A 20,525-nucleotide genomic window follows, 5' to 3' on the forward strand; every position below is an offset into this window, starting at 1 on the left:
GAATATCCTGGAATAATCCCCAATATCAGAACTGAATATCCATGAATAATCCCCAATATCAGGACTGGACATCTAGGAACAAACCCAAATACCAGGGCTGAATATCTAGGAATAATCCCCAATATCAGGACTGAATATCCAGGAATAATCCCCAATATCAGGGCTGAATATCCACTGAAAACCCCAATTTCAGGTCTAAAAATACAGGAATAATCCCCAATATCAGGGCTGAACATCCAGGAATAATTTCTAACATTACTACTGAATACCTAGGAATAATCCACAATATCAGGGCTAAATATCTAGGAATAATCCCCAATATCGTTGCTGAATATCCAGGAATAATCCCCAATATCAGGTCTGAATATCTCGGATTAATCCCCAATATCAGGACTGAATATCCAGGAATAATACCCAATATCAGGAATGAACAGCCCAGAATAGTTGCTAATATCTCAACTGAATATTCATCAATAATCTTCAATATCAGGGCAGAATATCCAGGAATAATACTCAATATCAGGACTGAATCTCCAGGAATACTCCCAAATATCAGGACTGAATATCTAGGAATAATCCTGAATATCAGGGCTGAATATCCATTGATAACCCCAACTTCAGGTCTAAAAATCCAGGAATAATCCCCAATATCAGGGCTCAAAATCCAGGAATATCCTCCAATATCAGGGGTGAATATCCTGGAATAATCTCCAATATCAGGTATGAATATCCTGGAATAATCCCCAATATCAGAACTGAATATCCATGAATAATCCCCAATATCAGGACTGGACATCTAGGAATAAACCCAAATACCAGGGCTGAATATCTAGGAATAATCCCCAATATCAGGACTGAATATCCAGGAATAATCCCAAATATCAGGGCTCAATATCCAGGAATATCCTCCAATATCAGGGGTGAATATCCTGGAATAATCCCCAATATCAGGAATGAATATCCAGGAATAATACCCAATATCCGAACTGAATATCCATGAATAATCCCCAATATCAGGACTGGACATCTAGGAATAACCCCAATACCAGGGCTCAATATCTAGGAATAATCCCCAATATCAGGACTGAATATCCAGGAATAATCCCCAATATCAGGACTGAATATCCAGGAATAATCCCCAATCTCAGGCCTGAATATCCAGGAATAATCCCCAATTTCAGGTCTAAAAATGCAGGAATAATCCCCAATATCAGGGCTGAACATCCAGGAATAATTTCTAACATTACTACTGAATACCTCGGAATAATCCACAATATCGTTGCTGAATATCCAGGAATAATCCCCAATATCAGGTCTGAATATCTTGGATTAATCCCCAATATCAGGGCTGAATATCTCGGAATAATCCCCAGTATCAATTCTAAATATCTAGGAATAGTCCCCAATATCAATGCTGAATATCCAGGAATAATCCCCAATATCAATGCTGAATACCTAGGAGTAATCCCCAATATCAGGCCTAAATATCCAGGAATAATCCCCAATATCAGAACTGAATATCCTGAATAATCCCCAATATCAGGACTGGACATCTAGGAACAAACCCAAATACCAGGGCTGAAAATCTAGGAATAATCCCCAATATCAGGACTGAATATCCAGGAATAATCCCCAATATCAGGGCTGAATATCCACTGAAAACCCCTATTTCAGGTCTAAAAATGCAGGAATAATCCCCAATATCAGGGTTGAACATCCAGGAATAATTTCTAACATTACTACTGAATACCTAGGAATAATCCACAATATCAGGGCTGAATATCTAGGAATAATCCCCAATATCGTTGCTGAATATCCAGGAATAATCCCCAATATCAGGTCTGAATATCTCGGATTAATCCCCAATATCAGGACTGAATATCCAGGAATAATACCCAATATCAGGAATGAACAGCCCAGAATAGTTGCTAATATCTCAACTGAATATTCATCAATAATCTTCAATATCAGGGCAGAATATCTCGGATTAATCCCCAACATCAGGGCTGAATACCTCGGAATAATCCCCAGTATCAATTCTGAATATATAGGAATAGTCACTAATATCAACGCTGAATATCTAGGAATAATCCCCAATATCAATGCTGAATACCTAGGAGTAATCACCAATATCAGGCCTAAATATCCAGGAATGATCCCCAAAATCAGCGCTGAATACCTGGGAATAATGCCCAATATCAGGGCTGAATACCTCGGAATAATCCCTAGTATCAATTCTGAATATCTAGGAATAGTCCCCAATATCAATGCTGAATATCCAGGAATAAACCCCAATATCAATGCTGAATATCCGGGAATAATCCCCAATATCAGAACTGAATATCCAGGAATAATCCCCAATACCAGGGCTGAATTTCTGGGAATAATCCCCAATATCAGGGCTGAATATCCTGGAATAATCCCTAATATCAGGGCAGAATATCCAGGAATAATCCCCAATAGCAGAACTGAATATCCAGGAATAATCCCCAATATCAGAACTGAATATCAAGGAATAATCCCCAATATCAGGGCTGAATATCAAGAAATAATACCCAATATCAGGAATGAACAGCCCAGAATAGTTGCTAATATCTCAACTGAATATTCATCAATAATCTTCAATATCAGGGCTGAATATTCAGGGATAATTCCAATGCCAGTGCTGAATATCCTGGAATTATCCCCAATATCAGGGCAGAATATCCAGGAATAATACCCAATATAAGAACTGAATATCCAGGAATAATCCCCAATATCAGGACTGAATCTCCACGAATACTCCCAAATATCATGACTGAATATCTAGGAATAATCCTGAATATCAGGGTTTAATATCCAGGAATAATCCCTAATATCAATGCTGAATATCCAGGAATAATCCCCAATATCAGGACTCAATATCTAGGAATAATACCCAATATCAGGACTGAATATCCAGGAATAATCTCCAATATCAGGACTGGATATCAAGGAATAAACCCCAGTACCAGGGCTGAGTATCTAGGAATAACCCCCAATATCAGAACTGAATATCCAGGAATAATCCCCAATATCAGAACTGAATCTCCAGGAATACTCCCAAATATCAGAACTGAATATCTAGGAATAATTCTGAATATCAGGGTTTAATATCCAGGAATAATCCCCAATATCAATGCTGCATATCCAGGAATAATCTCCAATATCAGGACTGAATATCTAGGAATAACACCCAATATCAGGACTGAATATCTAGGAATAATCCCCAATATCAGGACTGCATTTCCGGGAATAATCCCCAATATCAGGGCAGAATATCCTGGAATAATCACCAGTATCAGGGCAGAATATCCAGGTATAATCCCCAATATCAGAACTGAATATTCAGGAATAATCCCCAATATCAGAACTGAATATCCAGGAATTATCCCCAATATCAGGAGTGAATATCCAAAAACAATCCCCAATATCAGAACTGAATATCAGGAATAATCTCCAATATCAGGACAATATCTAGGAATAATCCTGAATATCAGTGTTTAATATACAAGAATAAAACCCAATATCAGGACTGAATATCCAGGAATAATCCCCAATATCAGGGCTGAATATCCATTGAAAACCCCAGTTTCAGGTCTAAAAATACAGGAATAATCCCCAATATCAGGGCTGAACATCCAGGAATAATTTCTAACATTACTACTGAATACCTAGGAATAATCCACAATATCAGGGCTGAATATCTCGGAATAATCACCAATATCGTTGCTGAATATCCAGAAATAATCCCCAATATCAGGTCTGAATATCTCGGATTAATCCCCAATATCAGGGCTGAATATCTCGGAATAATCCCCAGTATCAATGCTAAATATCTAGGAATAGTCCATAATATCAGGACTGAATATCCAGGAATAATCCCCAATATCAGGACTGCATTTCCGGGAATAATCCCCAATATCAGGGCAGAATATCCTGGAATAATCCCCAGTATCAGGGCAAAATATCCAGGTATAATCCCCAATATCAGAAACTGAATATTCAGGAATAATCCCCAATACCAGAACTGAATATCCAGGAATTATCCCCAATATCAGGAGTGAATATCCAGGAACAATCCCCAATATCAGAACTGAATAGCCAGGAATCATCTCCAATATCAGGACAATATCTAGGAATAATCCTGAATATCAGGGTTTTAATATCCAAGAATAATCCCCAATATCAATGCTGAATATCCAGGAATAATCCCCAATATCAGGACTCAATATCCAGAAATAATGCCCAATATCAGGGCTGAATATCCAGAAATAATCCCCAATATGAGGGTTGAATATCCAGCAATAGTCCACAATATCAGGGCTCAATATCCAGGAATATTCCCCAATGTCACGGCTGTATGTCCAGGAATAATCCCCAATATCAGGACTGAATACCCAGGAATAATCCCAAATATCAGGGCTCAATATCCAGGAATAACATCCAATATCAGGGGTGAATATCCTGGAATAATCTCCAATATCAGGTATGAATATCCTGGAATAATCCCCAATATCAGAACTGAATATCCATGAATAATCCCCAATATCAGGACTGGACATCTAGGAACAAACCCAAATACCAGGGCTGAATATCTAGGAATAATCCCCAATATCAGGACTGAATATCCAGGAATAATCCCCAATATCAGGGCTGAATATCCACTGAAAACCCCAATTTCAGGTCTAAAAATACAGGAATAATCCCCAATATCAGGGCTGAACATCCAGGAATAATTTCTAACATTACTACTGAATACCTAGGAATAATCCACAATATCAGGGCTAAATATCTAGGAATAATCCCCAATATCGTTGCTGAATATCCAGGAATAATCCCCAATATCAGGTCTGAATATCTCGGATTAATCCCCAATATCAGGACTGAATATCCAGGAATAATACCCAATATCAGGAATGAACAGCCCAGAATAGTTGCTAATATCTCAACTGAATATTCATCAATAATCTTCAATATCAGGGCAGAATATCCAGGAATAATACTCAATATCAGGACTGAATCTCCAGGAATACTCCCAAATATCAGGACTGAATATCTAGGAATAATCCTGAATATCAGGGCTGAATATCCATTGATAACCCCAACTTCAGGTCTAAAAATCCAGGAATAATCCCCAATATCAGGGCTCAAAATCCAGGAATATCCTCCAATATCAGGGGTGAATATCCTGGAATAATCTCCAATATCAGGTATGAATATCCTGGAATAATCCCCAATATCAGAACTGAATATCCATGAATAATCCCCAATATCAGGACTGGACATCTAGGAATAAACCCAAATACCAGGGCTGAATATCTAGGAATAATCCCCAATATCAGGACTGAATATCCAGGAATAATCCCAAATATCAGGGCTCAATATCCAGGAATATCCTCCAATATCAGGGGTGAATATCCTGGAATAATCCCCAATATCAGGAATGAATATCCAGGAATAATACCCAATATCCGAACTGAATATCCATGAATAATCCCCAATATCAGGACTGGACATCTAGGAATAAACCCAATACCAGGGCTCAATATCTAGGAATAATCCCCAATATCAGGACTGAATATCCAGGAATAATCCCCAATATCAGGACTGAATATCCAGGAATAATCCCCAATCTCAGGCCTGAATATCCAGGAATAATCCCCAATTTCAGGTCTAAAAATACAGGAATAATCCCCAATATCAGGGCTGAACATCCAGGAATAATTTCTAACATTACTACTGAATACCTCGGAATAATCCACAATATCGTTGCTGAATATCCAGGAATAATCCCCAATATCAGGTCTGAATATCTTGGATTAATCCCCAATATCAGGGCTGAATATCTCGGAATAATCCCCAGTATCAATTCTAAATATCTAGGAATAGTCCCCAATATCAATGCTGAATATCCAGGAATAATCCCCAATATCAATGCTGAATACCTAGGAGTAATCCCCAATATCAGGCCTAAATATCCAGGAATAATCCCCAATATCAGAACTGAATATCCTGAATAATCCCCAATATCAGGACTGGACATCTAGGAACAAACCCAAATACCAGGGCTAAAATCTAGGAATAATCCCCAATATCAGGACTGAATATCCAGGAATAATCCCCAATATCAGGGCTGAATATCCACTGAAAACCCCTATTTCAGGTCTAAAAATACAGGAATAATCCCCAATATCAGGGTTGAACATCCAGGAATAATTTCTAACATTACTACTGAATACCTAGGAATAATCCACAATATCAGGGCTGAATATCTAGGAATAATCCCCAATATCGTTGCTGAATATCCAGGAATAATCCCCAATATCAGGTCTGAATATCTCGGATTAATCCCCAATATCAGGACTGAATATCCAGGAATAATACCCAATATCAGGAATGAACAGCCCAGAATAGTTGCTAATATCTCAACTGAATATTCATCAATAATCTTCAATATAAGGCAGAATATCTCGGATTAATCCCCAACATCAGGGCTGAATACCTCGGAATAATCCCCAGTATCAATTCTGAATATATAGGAATAGTCACTAATATCAACGCTGAATATCTAGGAATAATCCCCAATATCAATGCTGAATACCTAGGAGTAATCACCAATATCAGGCCTAAATATCCAGGAATGATCCCCAAAATCAGTGCTGAATACCTGGGAATAATGCCCAATATCAGGGCTGAATACCTCGGAATAATCCCTAGTATCAATTCTGAATATCTAGGAATAGTCCCCAATATCAATGCTGAATATCCAGGAATAATCCCCAATATCAATGCTGAATATCCGGGAATAATCCCCAATATCAGAACTGAATATCCAGGAATAATCCCCAATACCAGGGCTGAATTTCCGGGAATAATCCCCAATATCAGGGCTGAATATCCTGGAATAATCCCTAATATCAGGGCAGAATATCCAGGAATAATCCCCAATAGCAGAACTGAATATCCAGGAATAATCCCCAATATCAGAACTGAATATCAAGGAATAATCCCCAATATCAGGGCTGAATATCAAGAAATAATACCCAATATCAGGAATGAACAGCCCAGAATAGTTGCTAATATCTCAACTGAATATTCATCAATAATCTTCAATATCAGGGCTGAATATTCAGGGATAATTCCAATGCCAGTGCTGAATATCCTGGAATTATCCCCAATATCAGGGCAGAATATCCAGGAATAATACCCAATATAAGAACTGAATATCCAGGAATAATCCCCAATATCAGGACTGAATCTCCACGAATACTCCCAAATATCATGACTGAATATCTAGGAATAATCCTGAATATCAGGGTTTAATATCCAGGAATAATCCCTAATATCAATGCTGAATATCCAGGAATAATCCCCAATATCAGGACTCAATATCTAGGAATAATACCCAATATCAGGACTGAATATCCAGGAATAATCTCCAATATCAGGACTGGATATCAAGGAATAAACCCCAGTACCAGGGCTGAGTATCTAGGAATAACCCCCAATATCAGAACTGAATATCCAGAATAATCCCCAATATCAGAACTGAATCTCCAGGAATACTCCCAAATATCAGAACTGAATATCTAGGAATAATTCTGAATATCAGGGTTTAATATCCAGGAATAATCCCCAATATCAATGCTGCATATCCAGGAATAATCTCCAATATCAGGACTGAATATCTAGGAATAACACCCAATATCAGGACTGAATATCTAGGAATAATCCCCAATATCAGGACTGCATTTCCGGGAATAATCCCCAATATCAGGGCAGAATATCCTGGAATAATCACCAGTATCAGGGCAGAATATCCAGGTATAATCCCCAATATCAGAACTGAATATTCAGGAATAATCCCCAATATCAGAACTGAATATCCAGGAATTATCCCCAATATCAGGAGTGAATATCCAAAAACAATCCCCAATATCAGAACTGAATATCCAGGAATAATCTCCAATATCAGGACAATATCTAGGAATAATCCTGAATATCAGTGTTTAATATACAAGAATAAAACCCAATATCAGGACTGAATATCCAGGAATAATCCCCAATATCAGGGCTGAATATCCATTGAAAACCCCAGTTTCAGGTCTAAAAATACAGGAATAATCCCCAATATCAGGGCTGAACATCCAGGAATAATTTCTAACATTACTACTGAATACCTAGGAATAATCCACAATATCAGGGCTGAATATCTCGGAATAATCACCAATATCGTTGCTGAATATCCAGAAATAATCCCCAATATCAGGTCTGAATATCTCGGATTAATCCCCAATATCAGGGCTGAATATCTCGGAATAATCCCCAGTATCAATGCTAAATATCTAGGAATAGTCCATAATATCAGGACTGAATATCCAGGAATAATCCCCAATATCAGGACTGCATTTCCGGGAATAATCCCCAATATCAGGGCAGAATATCCTGGAATAATCCCCAGTATCAGGGCAAAATATCCAGGTATAATCCCCAATATCAGAACTGAATATTCAGGAATAATCCCCAATACCAGAACTGAATATCCAGGAATTATCCCCAATATCAGGAGTGAATATCCAGGAACAATCCCCAATATCAGAACTGAATAGCCAGGAATCATCTCCAATATCAGGACAATATCTAGGAATAATCCTGAATATCAGGGTTTAATATCCAAGAATAATCCCCAATATCAATGCTGAATATCCAGGAATAATCCCCAATATCAGGACTCAATATCCAGAAATAATGCCCAATATCAGGGCTGAATATCCAGAAATAATCCTCAATATGAGGGTTGAATATCCAGCAATAGTCCACAATATCAGGGCTCAATATCCAGGAATATTCCCCAATGTCACGGCTGTATGTCCAGGAATAATCCCCAATATCAGGACTGAATACCCAGGAATAATCCCAAATATCAGGGCTCAATATCCAGGAATAACATCCAATATCAGGGGTGAATATCCTGGAATAATCTCCAATATCAGGTATGAATATCCTGGAATAATCCCCAATATCAGAACTGAATATCCATGAATAATCCCCAATATCAGGACTGGACATCTAGGAACAAACCCAAATACCAGGGCTGAATATCTAGGAATAATCCCCAATATCAGGACTGAATATCCAGGAATAATCCCCAATATCAGGGCTGAATATCCACTGAAAACCCCAATTTCAGGTCTAAAAATACAGGAATAATCCCCAATATCAGGGCTGAACATCCAGGAATAATTTCTAACATTACTACTGAATACCTAGGAATAATCCACAATATCAGGGCTAAATATCTAGGAATAATCCCCAATATCGTTGCTGAATATCCAGGAATAATCCCCAATATCAGGTCTGAATATCTCGGATTAATCCCCAATATCAGGACTGAATATCCAGGAATAATACCCAATATCAGGAATGAACAGCCCAGAATAGTTGCTAATATCTCAACTGAATATTCATCAATAATCTTCAATATCAGGGCAGAATATCCAGGAATAATACTCAATATCAGGACTGAATCTCCAGGAATACTCCCAAATATCAGGACTGAATATCTAGGAATAATCCTGAATATCAGGGCTGAATATCCATTGATAACCCCAACTTCAGGTCTAAAAATCCAGGAATAATCCCCAATATCAGGGCTCAAAATCCAGGAATATCCTCCAATATCAGGGGTGAATATCCTGGAATAATCTCCAATATCAGGTATGAATATCCTGGAATAATCCCCAATATCAGAACTGAATATCCATGAATAATCCCCAATATCAGGACTGGACATCTAGGAATAAACCCAAATACCAGGGCTGAATATCTAGGAATAATCCCCAATATCAGGACTGAATATCCAGGAATAATCCCAAATATCAGGGCTCAATATCCAGGAATATCCTCCAATATCAGGGGTGAATATCCTGGAATAATCCCCAATATCAGGAATGAATATCCAGGAATAATACCCAATATCCGAACTGAATATCCATGAATAATCCCCAATATCAGGACTGGACATCTAGGAATAAACCCCAATACCAGGGCTCAATATCTAGGAATAATCCCCAATATCAGGACTGAATATCCAGGAATAATCCCCAATATCAGGACTGAATATCCAGGAATAATCCCCAATCTCAGGCCTGAATATCCAGGAATAATCCCCAATTTCAGGTCTAAAAATACAGGAATAATCCCCAATATCAGGGCTGAACATCCAGGAATAATTTCTAACATTACTACTGAATACCTCGGAATAATCCACAATATCGTTGCTGAATATCCAGGAATAATCCCCAATATCAGGTCTGAATATCTTGGATTAATCCCCAATATCAGGGCTGAATATCTCGGAATAATCCCCAGTATCAATTCTAAATATCTAGGAATAGTCCCCAATATCAATGCTGAATATCCAGGAATAATCCCCAATATCAATGCTGAATACCTAGGAGTAATCCCCAATATCAGGCCTAAATATCCAGGAATAATCCCCAATATCAGAACTGAATATCCTGAATAATCCCCAATATCAGGACTGGACATCTAGGAACAAACCCAAATACCAGGGCTGAATATCTAGGAATAATCCCCAATATCAGGACTGAATATCCAGGAATAATCCCCAATATCAGGGCTGAATATCCACTGAAAACCCCTATTTCAGGTCTAAAAATACAGGAATAATCCCCAATATCAGGGTTGAACATCCAGGAATAATTTCTAACATTACTACTGAATACCTAGGAATAATCCACAATATCAGGGCTGAATATCTAGGAATAATCCCCAATATCGTTGCTGAATATCCAGGAATAATCCCCAATATCAGGTCTGAATATCTCGGATTAATCCCCAATATCAGGACTGAATATCCAGGAATAATACCCAATATCAGGAATGAACAGCCCAGAATAGTTGCTAATATCTCAACTGAATATTCATCAATAATCTTCAATATCAGGGCAGAATATCTCGGATTAATCCCCAACATCAGGGCTGAATACCTCGGAATAATCCCCAGTATCAATTCTGAATATATAGGAATAGTCACTAATATCAACGCTGAATATCTAGGAATAATCCCCAATATCAATGCTGAATACCTAGGAGTAATCACCAATATCAGGCCTAAATATCCAGGAATGATCCCCAAAATCAGTGCTGAATACCTGGGAATAATGCCCAATATCAGGGCTGAATACCTCGGAATAATCCCTAGTATCAATTCTGAATATCTAGGAATAGTCCCCAATATCAATGCTGAATATCCAGGAATAATCCCCAATATCAATGCTGAATATCCGGGAATAATCCCCAATATCAGAACTGAATATCCAGGAATAATCCCCAATACCAGGGCTGAATTTCCGGGAATAATCCCCAATATCAGGGCTGAATATCCTGGAATAATCCCTAATATCAGGGCAGAATATCCAGGAATAATCCCCAATAGCAGAACTGAATATCAGGAATAATCCCCAATATCAGAACTGAATATCAAGGAATAATCCCCAATATCAGGGCTGAATATCAAGAAATAATACCCAATATCAGGAATGAACAGCCCAGAATAGTTGCTAATATCTCAACTGAATATTCATCAATAATCTTCAATATCAGGGCTGAATATTCAGGGATAATTCCAATGCCAGTGCTGAATATCCTGGAATTATCCCCAATATCAGGGCAGAATATCCAGGAATAATACCCAATATAAGAACTGAATATCCAGGAATAATCCCCAATATCAGGACTGAATCTCCACGAATACTCCCAAATATCATGACTGAATATCTAGGAATAATCCTGAATATCAGGGTTTAATATCCAGGAATAATCCCTAATATCAATGCTGAATATCCAGGAATAATCCCCAATATCAGGACTCAATATCTAGGAATAATACCCAATATCAGGACTGAATATCCAGGAATAATCTCCAATATCAGGACTGGATATCAAGGAATAAACCCCAGTACCAGGGCTGAGTATCTAGGAATAACCCCCAATATCAGAACTGAATATCCAGGAATAATCCCCAATATCAGAACTGAATCTCCAGGAATACTCCCAAATATCAGAACTGAATATCTAGGAATAATTCTGAATATCAGGGTTTAATATCCAGGAATAATCCCCAATATCAATGCTGCATATCCAGGAATAATCTCCAATATCAGGACTGAATATCTAGGAATAACACCCAATATCAGGACTGAATATCTAGGAATAATCCCCAATATCAGGACTGCATTTCCGGGAATAATCCCCAATATCAGGGCAGAATATCCTGGAATAATCACCAGTATCAGGGCAGAATATCCAGGTATAATCCCCAATATCAGAACTGAATATTCAGGAATAATCCCCAATATCAGAACTGAATATCCAGGAATTATCCCCAATATCAGGAGTGAATATCCAAAAACAATCCCCAATATCAGAACTGAATATCCAGGAATAATCTCCAATATCAGGACAATATCTAGGAATAATCCTGAATATCAGTGTTTAATATACAAGAATAAAACCCAATATCAGGACTGAATATCCAGGAATAATCCCCAATATCAGGGCTGAATATCCATTGAAAACCCCAGTTTCAGGTCTAAAAATACAGGAATAATCCCCAATATCAGGGCTGAACATCCAGGAATAATTTCTAACATTACTACTGAATACCTAGGAATAATCCACAATATCAGGGCTGAATATCTCGGAATAATCACCAATATCGTTGCTGAATATCCAGAAATAATCCCCAATATCAGGTCTGAATATCTCGGATTAATCCCCAATATCAGGGCTGAATATCTCGGAATAATCCCCAGTATCAATGCTAAATATCTAGGAATAGTCCATAATATCAATGCTGAATATCCAGGAATAATCCCCAATATCAATGCTGAATACCTAGGAGTCATCCCCAATATCAGGCCTAAATATCCAGGATTCATCCCCAATATCAGTGCTGAATACCTAGAAATAATCCCCAATACCAGGGCTGAATATCTAGGAATAATCCCGAATATCAGGACTGAATATCCAGGAATAATCCCCAATATCAGGGTTGAATATCCAGGAATAGTCCCCAATATCAGGACGGAATACCCAGGAATAATCCCAAATATCAGGGCTAAATATCCAGGAATAACCTCCAATATCAGGGGTGAATATCCTGGAATAATCTCCAATATCAGGGATGAATATCCTGGAATAATCCCCAATATCAGGAATGAACATCCAGGAATAATCCCCAATATCAGAACTGAATATCCATGAATAATCCCCAATATCAGGACTGGACATCTAGGAATAAACCCCAATACCAGGGTTGAATATCTAGGAATAATCCCCAATATCAGGATTGAATATCCAGGAATAATCCCCAATATCAGGGCTGAATATCCATTGATAACCCCAATTTCAGGTCTAAAAATCCAGGAATAATCCCCAATATCAGGGCTGAACATCCAGGAATAATTTCTAACATCACTACTGAATACATAGGAACAATTCACAATATTAGGGCTGCATATCTCGGAATAATCCCCAATATCGTTGCTGAATATCCTGGAATAATCCCCAGTATCAATTCTGAATATCTAGGAATAGTCCCCAATATCAATGCTGAATATCCAGGAATAATCCCCAACATCAATGCTGAATATCCAGGAATAATCCCCAATATCAGAACTGAATATTCAGGAATAATCCCAATACCAGGGCTGAATTTCTGGGAATAATCCCCAATATCAAGGCTGAATATCCTGGAATAATCCCCAGTATCAATTCTGAATATCTAGGAATAGTCCCCAATATCAATGCTGAATATCCAGGAATAATCCCCAACATCAATGCTGAATATCCAGGAATAATCCCCAATGTCAGGTCTGAATATCTTGGATTAATCCCCAATATCAATGCTGAATACCTAGGAGTAATCCCCAATATCAGGCCTAAATATCCAGAAATTATCCCCAATATCAGTGCTGAATACCTAGGAATAATCCCCAATACCAGGGCTGAATATCTAGGAATAATCCCGAATGTCAGGACTGAATATCCAGGAATAATCCCCAATATCAGGGTTGAATATCCAGGAATAGTCCCCAATATCACGGCTGTATATCCAGGAATAATCCCCAATATCAATGCTGAATATCCGGGAATAATCCCCAATATCAGAACGGAATATCCAGGAATAATCCCCAATACCAGGGCTGAATTTCCGGGTATAATCCCCAATATCAGGGCTGAATATCCTGGAATAATCCCCAATATCAGGGCAGAATATCCAGGAATAATCCCCAATAGCAGAACTGAATATCCAGGAATAATCCCCTATATCAGAACTGAATATCAAGGAATAATACCCAATATCAGGAATGAACAGCCCAGAATAGTTGCTAATATCTCAACTGAATATTCATCAATAATCTTCAATATCAGGGCTGAATATTCAGGGATAATTCCAATGTCAGTGCTGAATAACCTGGAATTATCCCCAATATCAGGGCAAAATATCCAGGAATAATACCCAATATCAGAACTGAATATCCAGGAATAATCCCCAATATCAGCACTGATTATCCAGGAATAATCCCCAATATCAGGACTGGATATCAAGGAATAAACCCCAGTACCAGGGCTGAGTATCTAGGAATAACCCCCAATATCAGAACTGAATATCCAGGAATAATCCCCAATATCAGAACTGAATCTCCAGGAATACTCCCAAATATCAGGACTGAATATCTAGGAATAATTCTGAATATCAGGGTTTAATATCCAGGAATAATCCCCAATATCAATGCTGAATATCCAGGAATAATCCCCAATATCAGAAGTGAATATCTAGGAATAATGCCCAATATCAGGACTGAATATCCAGGAATAATCCCCAATATCAGGACTGCATTTCCGGGAATAATCCCCAATATCAGGGCAGAATATCCTGGAATAATCCCCAGTATCAGGGCAAAATATCCAGGTATAATCCCCAATATCAGAACTGAATATTCAGGAATAATCCCCAATACCAGAACTGAATATCCAGGAATTATCCCCAATATCAGGAGTGAATATCCAGGAACAATCCCCAATATCAGAACTGAATAGCCAGGAATAATCTCCAATATCAGGACAATATCTAGGAATAATCCTGAATATCAGGGTTTAATATCCAAGAATAATCCCCAATATCAATGCTGAATATCCAGGAATAATCCCCAATATCAGGACTCAATATCCAGAAATAATGCCCAATATCAGGGCTGAATATCCAGAAATAATCCCCAATATGAGGGTTGAATATCCAGCAATAGTCCACAATATCAGGGCTCAATATCCAGGAATATTCCCCAATGTCACGGCTGTATGTCCAGGAATAATCCCCAATATCAGGACTGAATACCCAGGAATAATCCCAAATATCAGGGCTCAATATCCAGGAATAACATCCAATATCAGGGGTGAATATCCTGGAATAATCTCCAATATCAGGTATGAATATCCTGGAATAATCCCCAATATCAGAACTGAATATCCATGAATAATCCCCAATATCAGGACTGGACATCTAGGAACAAACCCAAATACCAGGGCTGAATATCTAGGAATAATCCCCAATATCAGGACTGAATATCCAGGAATAATCTCCAATATCAGGACAATATCTAGGAATAATCCTGAATATCAGTGTTTAATATACAAGAATAAAACCCAATATCAGGACTGAATATCCAGGAATAATCCCCAATATCAGGGCTGAATATCCATTGAAAACCCCAGTTTCAGGTCTAAAAATACAGGAATAATCCCCAATATCAGGGCTGAACATCCAGGAATAATTTCTAACATTACTACTGAATACCTAGGAATAATCCACAATATCAGGGCTGAATATCTCGGAATAATCACCAATATCGTTGCTGAATATCCAGAAATAATCCCCAATATCAGGTCTGAATATCTCGGATTAATCCCCAATATCAGGGCTGAATATCTCGGAATAATCCCCAGTATCAATGCTAAATATCTAGGAATAGTCCATAATATCAATGCTGAATATCCAGGAATAATCCCCAATATCAATGCTGAATACCTAGGAGTCATCCCCAATATCAGGCCTAAATATCCAGGATTCATCCCCAATATCAGTGCTGAATACCTAGAAATAATCCCCAATACCAGGGCTGAATATCTAGGAATAATCCCGAATATCAGGACTGAATATCCAGGAATAATCCCCAATATCAGGGTTGAATATCCAGGAATAGTCCCCAATATCAGGACGGAATACCCAGGAATAATCCCAAATATCAGGGCTAAATATCCAGGAATAACCTCCAATATCAGGGGTGAATATCCTGGAATAATCTCCAATATCAGGGATGAATATCCTGGAATAATCCCCAATATCAGGAATGAACATCCAGGAATAATCCCCAATATCAGAACTGAATATCCATGAATAATCCCCAATATCAGGACTGGACATCTAGGAATAAACCCCAATACCAGGGTTGAATATCTAGGAATAATCCCCAATATCAGGATTGAATATCCAGGAATAATCCCCAATATCAGGGCTGAATATCCATTGATAACCCCAATTTCAGGTCTAAAAATCCAGGAATAATCCCCAATATCAGGGCTGAACATCCAGGAATAATTTCTAACATCACTACTGAATACATAGGAACAATTCACAATATTAGGGCTGAATATCTCGGAATAATCCCCAATATCGTTGCTGAATATCCTGGAATAATCCCCAATATCAGGTCTGAATATCTCGGATTAATCCCCAACATCAGGGCTGAATACCTCGGAATAATCCCCAGTATCAATTCTGAATATCTAGGAATAGTCCCCAATATCAATGCTGAATATCCAGGAATAATCCCCAACATCAATGCTGAATATCCAGGAATAATCCCCAATATCAGAACTGAATATTCAGGAATAATCCCAATACCAGGGCTGAATTTCTGGAATAATCCCCAATATCAAGGCTGAATATCCTGGAATAATCCCCAGTATCAATTCTGAATATCTAGGAATAGTCCCCAATATCAATGCTGAATATCCAGGAATAATCCCCAACATCAATGCTGAATATCCAGGAATAATCCCCAATGTCAGGTCTGAATATCTTGGATTAATCCCCAATATCAATGCTGAATACCTAGGAGTAATCCCCAATATCAGGCCTAAATATCCAGAAATTATCCCCAATATCAGTGCTGAATACCTAGGAATAATCCCCAATACCAGGGCTGAATATCTAGGAATAATCCCGAATGTCAGGACTGAATATCCAGGAATAATCCCCAATATCAGGGTTGAATATCCAGGAATAGTCCCCAATATCACGGCTGTATATCCAGGAATAATCCCCAATATCAATGCTGAATATCCGGGAATAATCCCCCAATATCAGAACTGAATATCCAGGAATAATCCCCAATACCAGGGCTGAATTTCCGGGTATAATCCACAATATCAGGGCTGAATATCCTGGAATAATCCCCAATATCAGGACAGAATATCCAGGAATAATCCCCAATAGCAGAACTGAATATCCAGGAATAATCCCCTATATCAGAACTGAATATCAAGGAATAATACCCAATATCAGGAATGAACAGCCCAGAATAGTTGCTAATATCTCAACTGAATATTCATCAATAATCTTCAATATCAGGGCTGAATATTCAGGGATAATTCCAATGTCAGTGCTGAATAACCTGGAATTATCCCCAATATCAGGGCAAAATATCCAGGAATAATACCCAATATCAGAACTGAATATCCAGGAATAATCCCCAATATCAGCACTGATTATCCAGGAATAATCCCCAATATCAGGACTGGATATCAAGGAATAAACCCCAGTACCAGGGCTGAGTATCTAGGAATAACCCCCAATATCAGAACTGAATATCCAGGAATAATCCCCAATATCAGAACTGAATCTCCAGGAATACTCCCAAATATCAGGACTGAATATCTAGGAATAATTCTGAATATCAGGGTTTAATATCCAGGAATAATCCCCAATATCAATGCTGAATATCCAGGAATAATCCCCAATATCAGGACTGAATATCTAGGAATAATGCCCAATATCAGGACTGAATATCCAGGAATAATCCCCAATATCAGGACTGCATTTCCGGGAATAATCCCCAATATCAGGGCAGAATATCCTGGAATAATCCCCAGTATCAGGGCAAAATATCCAGGTATAATCCCCAATATCAGAACTGAATATTCAGGAATAATCCCCAATACCAGAACTGAATATCCAGGAATTATCCCCAATATCAGGAGTGAATATCCAGGAACAATCCCCAATATCAGAACTGAATAGCCAGGAATAATCTCCAATATCAGGACAATATCTAGGAATAATCCTGAATATCAGGGTTTAATATCCAAGAATAATCCCCAATATCAATGCTGAATATCCAGGAATAATCCCCAATATCAGGACTCAATATCCAGAAATAATGCCCAATATCAGGGCTGAATATCCAGAAATAATCCCCAATATGAGGGTTGAATATCCAGCAATAGTCCACAATATCAGGGCTCAATATCCAGGAATATTCCCCAATGTCACGGCTGTATGTCCAGGAATAATCCCCAATATCAGGACTGAATACCCAGGAATAATCCCAAATATCAGGGCTCAATATCCAGGAATAACATCCAATATCAGGGGTGAATATCCTGGAATAATCTCCAATATCAGGTATGAATATCCTGGAATAATCCCCAATATCAGAACTGAATATCCATGAATAATCCCCAATATCAGGACTGGACATCTAGGAACAAACCCAAATACCAGGGCTGAATATCTAGGAATAATCCCCAATATCAGGACTGAATATCCAGGAATAATCCCCAATATCAGGGCTGAATATCCACTGAAAACCCCAATTTCAGGTCTAAAAATACAGGAATAATCCCCAATATCAGGGCTGAACATCCAGGAATAATTTCTAACATTACTACTGAATACCTAGGAATAATCCACAATATCAGGGCTAAATATCTAGGAATAATCCCCAATATCGTTGCTGAATATCCAGGAATAATCCCCAATATCAGGTCTGAATATCTCGGATTAATCCCCAATATCAGGACTGAATATCCAGGAATAATACCCAATATCAGGAATGAACAGCCCAGAATAGTTGCTAATATCTCAACTGAATATTCATCAATAATCTTCAATATCAGGGCAGAATATCCAGGAATAATACTCAATATCAGGACTGAATCTCCAGGAATACTCCCAAATATCAGGACTGAATATCTAGGAATAATCCTGAATATCAGGGCTGAATATCCATTGATAACCCCAACTTCAGGTCTAAAAATCCAGGAATAATCCCCAATATCAGGGCTCAAAATCCAGGAATATCCTCCAATATCAGGGGTGAATATCCTGGAATAATCTCCAATATCAGGTATGAATATCCTGGAATAATCCCCAATATCAGAACTGAATATCCATGAATAATCCCCAATATCAGGACTGGACATCTAGGAATAAACCCAAATACCAGGGCTGAATATCTAGGAATAATCCCCAATATCAGGACTGAATATCCAGGAATAATCCCAAATATCAGGGCTCAATATCCAGGAATATCCTCCAATATCAGGGGTGAATATCCTGGAATAATCCCCAATATCAGGAATGAATATCCAGGAATAATACCCAATATCCGAACTGAATATCCATGAATAATCCCCAATATCAGGACTGGACATCTAGGAATAAACCCCAATACCAGGGCTCAATATCTAGGAATAATCCCCAATATCAGGACTGAATATCCAGGAATAATCCCCAATATCAGGACTGAATATCCAGGAATAATCCCCAATCTCAGGCCTGAATATCCAGGAATAATCCCCAATTTCAGGTCTAAAAATACAGGAATAATCCCCAATATCAGGGCTGAACATCCAGGAATAATTTCTAACATTACTACTGAATACCTCGGAATAATCCACAATATCGTTGCTGAATATCCAGGAATAATCCCCAATATCAGGTCTGAATATCTTGGATTAATCCCCAATATCAGGGCTGAATATCTCGGAATAATCCCCAGTATCAATTCTAAATATCTAGGAATAGTCCCCAATATCAATGCTGAATATCCAGGAATAATCCCCAATATCAATGCTGAATACCTAGGAGTAATCCCCAATATCAGGCCTAAATATCCAGGAATAATCCCCAATATCAGAACTGAATATCCATGAATAATCCCCAATATCAGGACTGGACATCTAGGAACAAACCCAAATACCAGGGCTGAATATCTAGGAATAATCCCCAATATCAGGACTGAATATCCAGGAATAATCCCCAACATCAGGGCTGAATATCCACTGAAAACCCCAATTTCAGGTCTAAAAATACAGGAATAATCCCCAATATCAGGGTTGAACATCCAGGAATA

The sequence above is a fragment of the Carcharodon carcharias genome, chromosome 3 (assembly GCF_017639515.1).
Source record: "Carcharodon carcharias isolate sCarCar2 chromosome 3, sCarCar2.pri, whole genome shotgun sequence".
Lineage (NCBI taxonomy): Eukaryota > Metazoa > Chordata > Chondrichthyes > Lamniformes > Lamnidae > Carcharodon > Carcharodon carcharias.